This window comes from Apium graveolens, chromosome 5 (genome assembly GCF_009905375.1).
Source record: "Apium graveolens cultivar Ventura chromosome 5, ASM990537v1, whole genome shotgun sequence".
NCBI lineage: Eukaryota > Viridiplantae > Streptophyta > Magnoliopsida > Apiales > Apiaceae > Apium > Apium graveolens.
This window is the reverse complement of record NC_133651.1, coordinates 184,015,304-184,021,131: the sequence shown is the minus strand read 5'-3', so window position 1 is coordinate 184,021,131 and position 5,828 is coordinate 184,015,304. Positions and strand designations below refer to the sequence as shown.

At 39.8% G+C, this 5,828-nt stretch overlaps 1 non-coding gene across 1 annotated transcript; it reads right to left on the bottom strand.

Annotated features, from left to right (window-relative positions):
- Window positions 1-574: 574 nt before the first annotated feature.
- Window positions 575-681, bottom strand: LOC141663427 (small nucleolar RNA R71). The gene has a single exon (XR_012551499.1). It is a non-coding gene; the product is annotated as a small nucleolar RNA R71 (small nucleolar RNA).
- Window positions 682-5,828: the final 5,147 nt, after the last annotated feature.

The window sequence follows — 5,828 nt, the reverse complement described above, 5'->3', positions numbered from 1 at the left end:
TACTTATTTGTTCCTTGTCTAGTTTCAGGTACTCTAACGAGGGTGTATGCATACGCGTTCGCGTACTCATAAGAGAACACTGGATAAAGCCGAGGAAGAACTTATGGTAGTTCGTAGGGAAGTTTCTAACGAAGAAAAGAAGTTAGAGGAAGAAGAGAAAGTTGAAGAGCCAATGGTAGTAGCTATGGGTGATCAAGCAGAAAATCTGAAGGCTTTGATGGACTATTCTAAGCCTAAGATTAATGACATTCAGTCTAGCATCATTAGACCAGCCATCAGGGATAACATTTTTGAGATTAAGTCGAGCACGATTCAGATGATACAAAACTCAGTTCAGTGTGGGGGTTCTCCTACTGAAGACCCCAATATGCACATCAGGGATTGTATTGAGATCTGCGACACTTTCAAATTCAACGATGTGACAGAGGATGCTATTAAGATATAACTCTTCCCATTCTCTCTGAGGGATAAAGCTAAGTGCTGGTTACATTATCTACCAACAGGGTCTATCACCACTTGGAAAGATCTTGCTCAATAGTTTCTCACTATATTCTTCCCCATGGCGAAGACTACAGCAATCAGGAATGCTCTTACTTAGTTTGCTCAATAAACTGGAGAATCTCTGTGTAAGGCTTGGGATCGATATAAGGAGATGTTAAGGAAGTGCCCACACCATGGCATGCCTGATTGGATGATTATTAACTATTTCTATAATGGATTGGGTGTTACTTCTATACTCATGCTTAATGCAGCATCAAGAGGATCCTTGTGGGCTAAGAGCTACAATAAAGCTTATGAACTTATTGAACTGATGGCTGCTAATGAGTACCATAATCCTTCCCAGAGACTGACTCAGCGAAAAGTAGCAGGAATTCTGGAGTTGGACGCAGCAACTGCTATCGCTGCCCAACTTAAGGCTTTGACAATGAAGGTGGACACTTTAGCTAATTATGGAGTTAATCAAATCACTAGTGTCTGTGAGTTTTGCGCTGGTGCCCATGAGACTGATCCAAGCGCAATTTCTAGTGAATCAGCTCAGTTCGTGAGCAACTTCCAGCGATCACAGCAACCTGTGCCAGCCACCTATCATCCTAACAATCGCAATCATCCTAATTTCAGTTGGAACAACGCTCAAGATGCGATTCAACAACCTTATATACAGTATCCAGCTAAGCAGTACAACTCCCTGGTTTTCAGCAACCGCAGTATGCACCAACAGCTGCAACAAGCTAATGTAAAATCTAAATTAGAGGAGTTGGAAGCTTATGTGCAAGAGTCAAGCTGTTTCTATCAAGACCTTGGAAAATCAGATTGGGCAAATTGCCAATGCCTTGCTAAATCGTCAACCTGGTATATTTCCTAGTGACACTGAAGTGCCAGGAAAGAAGGGAGCGAAGGAGCAGGTAAAGTCAATCACTTTGAGGTCTGGAAAGGTTGCGAATCCCGAACAAACTCAAGAGTTGACTGAAGAAACTGGGGCTGAGAAAGAAGCAAAGCAGCAGGATGAAGAAGTGGAACCAAGGAAGACTACTGTTGAGCACACTCCGCCTGAGGGTAATACAGGGGAAAAATAGATCTATCCTCCACCGCCTTTTCCTAAGTGGCTGCAGAAGAAAAAGCTGGACAAGCAATTTGAGAAGTTTCTGGAGGTGTTCAAGAAACTTCATATCAACATACCTTTCACTGAGGCTCTCGAGCAGATGCCTAGTTATGCAAAGTTTATGAAAGGTATTCTCTCTCGGAAAGTGAAGCTAGATGATTTAGAGACTGTCACTCTTACGGAGGAATGTAGTGTTGTGTTGCAGCAGAAGTTGCCTCCAAAGCTTAAAGATCCAGGAAGCTTTACTATTCCATGTACTATTGGAAAAGTGTCTTTTGACAGATGCTTATGTGACTTGGGAGCTAGCATCAATCTGATGCCTTTGTTAATCTTCAAGCAGTTGGATCTACATGATCCTAAACCGACATATATGACTTTGCAGTTGACCGACCGTTCTATTACATATTCACGAGGTATTGTGGAGGATATCTTGGTCAAGATTGATAAAATCATCTTTCCTGCTGATTTTGTAATTCTTGATTTCGAGGAGGATAAGAAGATTCCTATAATCTTGGGAAGACCTTTCTTGGCAACTGGCCGAACCTTGATCGATGTGCAGAAGGGTGAGCTTACAATGTGAGTTCTGGATCAGGATGTTACTTTTAATGTATTCAATGCTATAAAATTTCCTACTGATAATGAGGAGTGCTTAAAAGTGGAGTTGGTAGATTCGGTGGTCACATCGGAACTTGATCAATTGCTAAGGTCTGATGCCTTAGAAAAAGCCTTATTGGGGAATTTAGATATTGAAGATGACGGAGGTGAAGAATAATTGCAATATTTGATTGCTTCTCCCTGAAAGAGGAAGATTGATATTCCTTTTGAATCTTTTGGAATGGAGGAATTGAACAAAGCTCCTAAATGCCTCAAGCCTTCTATTGAGGAAGCCCCTTCTCTTGAGCTTAAGCCTTTACCTGAGCATTTAAGGTATGCGTTTTTCGGTGATGCATCTACTCTGACTGTTATTATTGCATCTGACCTTTCAGGTAGTGATGAGGAAAAGCTTTTTAGGATTCTGAGAGAGTTCAAGTTGACAATTGGATGGAATATAGCAGATATCAAGGGGATCATCCCTTCTTACTGTATACATACAATTCTGCTAGAGGAAGGTAGCAAGCCTACAGTCCAGCAGTAAAGACGACTTAATCCTATCATGAAGGAAGTAGTGAATAAGGAAATTCTGAAGTGGCTAGATGCAGGGATCATTTATCCTATCTCTGACAGTTCATGGGTAAGCCCGGTTCAATGTGTACCAAAGAAAGGTGGAATTATTGTGGTAGCAAATGAAAAGAATGAGCTTATCCCTACCAGAACAGTCACGGGTGGAGGGTCTGCATGGACTATCGGAAGCTGAATAAGGCCACTAGGAAGGACCACTTTCCATTGCCCTTCATTGATCAGATGCTTGACAGGTTGGCCGGTCATGATTATTACTGTCTTCTGGATGGTTATTCGGGTTACTATCAGATTTGTATCACTCCAGAAGATCAGGTGAAGACTACCTTCACTTGTCTATTTGGTACTTTCGCCTTCAGACGAGTTTCTTTTGGTCTATGTATTGCACCAGCCACATTTCATAGATGTATGATGGCCATCTTTTCTGACATGATTGGCCAAAATGTAGAGGTGTTCATAGACGACTTGTCAGTCTTTGGTGATTCTTTTGATGAATGCTTGCAGAATTTTGGACACGTTCTCAAGAGGTGTGTTGAGACCAATCAGGTTCTCAATTGGGAAAAATGTCATTTTATGGTGCGTCAGGGCATTGTTCTCGGGCACAAGGTTTCTAATAAAGGTTAAGAGGTGGACAAGGCCAACGTGGGGGTCATTGAGAATCTTTCTCCACCTATTTTTGTTAAGGGGATTCGCAGTTTTCTTGGTCATGCGGGTTTCTACAGGCGTTTCATCAAGGACTTCTCGAAAATTTCAAAGCCTTTGTGCAATCTGTTAGAGAAAGATGTTCCTTTTAAATTCGATGACGAGTGCCTTGCAGCTTTTGAGACATTGAAGAAGAGTTTAATCATGACACCTGTCATAACTGCACCTAATTGGAATGAGCCTTTTTAGATGATGTGTGATGCAAGTGACTATGCAGTTGGAGCAGTTCTTGGGCAGAAAAAGAACAATATATTTCATGTGGTCTACTACGCTAGTAAGACTCTCAATGGTGCTCAACTGAATTACACTACTACGAAGAAAGAACTTTTGGCTATTGTCTACGATTTTGAGAAATTTCGATCTTATCTACTTGGGACTAAGGTGACAGTTTTCACTGATCACGCCGTCATTCGATATCTCCTCTGAAAGAAGGACTCGAAGCCTAGTTTGATTCGATGGGTTCTTTTGCTCTAAGAAATTAAACTAGAGATCAAGGACAGAAAATGAACTGAAAATCAAGTTGCTGATCATCTCTCGCGTTCAGAGAATCCTAATGCTACTTCATTGGACAAGACATTGATAAATGAGTCTTTTCCCGACGAGCAGCTGTTTGGAGTGCAAGAAGAAGAACCGTGGTTTGCAGACATTGTGAACTATCTTGTGAGTAATATAATGCCTCATGACTTATCTTATGCTCAAAGGAAGAAGTTTCTTCATGAGGTGAAGTGGTATATGTGGGATGAGCCATTTTTTTTCACCAAGGAGCTGACCAAATCATCAGGAGATGTATTCCTTACAGAGAAACGGGGGGGGGGGATCTTGCGAGATTGCCACTCAACGGCTTATGGAGGACATTATGGTGGAGAAAAGACATCAGCTTGTGTTCTTCAAGCAGGTTTCTTTTGGCCAACATTGTTTAAAGATGCTCATCAGTTCGTTTTGAAATGTGATAGATGTCAACATGTGGGTAATATGTCTAAAAGGGATGAGATGCCTCTTAATGTGCTTCTCGAGGTTGAGGTCTTCGATGTTTGGGGAATTGACTTCATGGGGCCATTTGTCTTATCTTGAACAATTAGTATATCTTGTTGGCAGTTGATTATGTGTCGAAATGGGTTGAAGTTAAGGCGTTGCCAATAACTTTGAAGAAATTGAATCTGGACTTGGATGCAGCTGGAAAGAAGAGGATGCTTCAGTTAAATGAACTTGACGAGTTTCGACTTCAAGCTTATGAGAACAACAATATGTATAAGGAGAAAGTCAAGAGGTGGCACGATCGGGGTCTACTGCTCAAGAAATTTGTGCCAGGGCAACAAGTTCTTTTATTCAACTCTCGTCTCCGTCTTTTTCCGGAAAAGTTAAAGTCAAGATGGTCAGGGCCCTTCATAATCAAACTATGTTTCCAAATGGAGCGGTGGAAATTTTTGAGAGTGATCTGGGCCAAGCATTCAAGGTAAATGGTCAACGGTTGAAGCATTATTATGGTGACACGACAAACTACGAGGTGGTTAGTGCCGTTTTATTGTCCACTTGATCTCAAAATTCTACGTCAGGCTAGCGACGTAAAAGAAGCGCTTTTGGGGAGGAAACCCAAGTTTGTTGTACATTAGTAAGTAGAGGAAGCAAGAAGAAAAGATAAAATCACAAAAATATCATAAAAATGGAAAAATTCAGGTCCGTCCTAGAGCGCAGCCGCGCCGTGTCTAGACTTTGGAAAAAAATAAAAGGCAGTTTAAGGGGGGAAAACGGGAATTTTGTCCCAAAATCAATTTCCAACCGAATTTTACTCCCCCACATATAACGACTCGTACATTTTTGTAATATTTAAATATGCAATTATTGCGTAAATATATTGAATAAAGAATTTTGTATTAATTCTGGTCCCAGTGTCTGACTTATTATTGTTTATATGTGATTGTTGGATTGCGTGGTGTGCTCTTATGATTAACCGCCGCACCATTTTATTTTTATTTCACTTTTAAAAAGTGATTTTATGATGATCTTATTTTCAAAATTATTTGGGTTGTCTCTAAAATTATTTTTATAATTTTATAATTTCAATGATTATTTTTGGGATTTTATAAAATTTACAAATCAATATTCTGTTGATTAGTTGTTCTTAAATGATTTTCTGATTTCATTTAATTGTAAAATCCATATTTAATCCCCAGATTCTTCAAAAAGCATGAAACCCATATTTTATTACGTTTACAATATTCTGAGAATTTTAAAATTATTTTGGTAATTTTCAGGATTAATTTTACCGGCTCGGTGTTTCGCTTAATCGCTAAATGCGGATATTAGTTGCATTCTAAAAATGCTTTAAAAATTTTGAAGATTTTATTTTAAT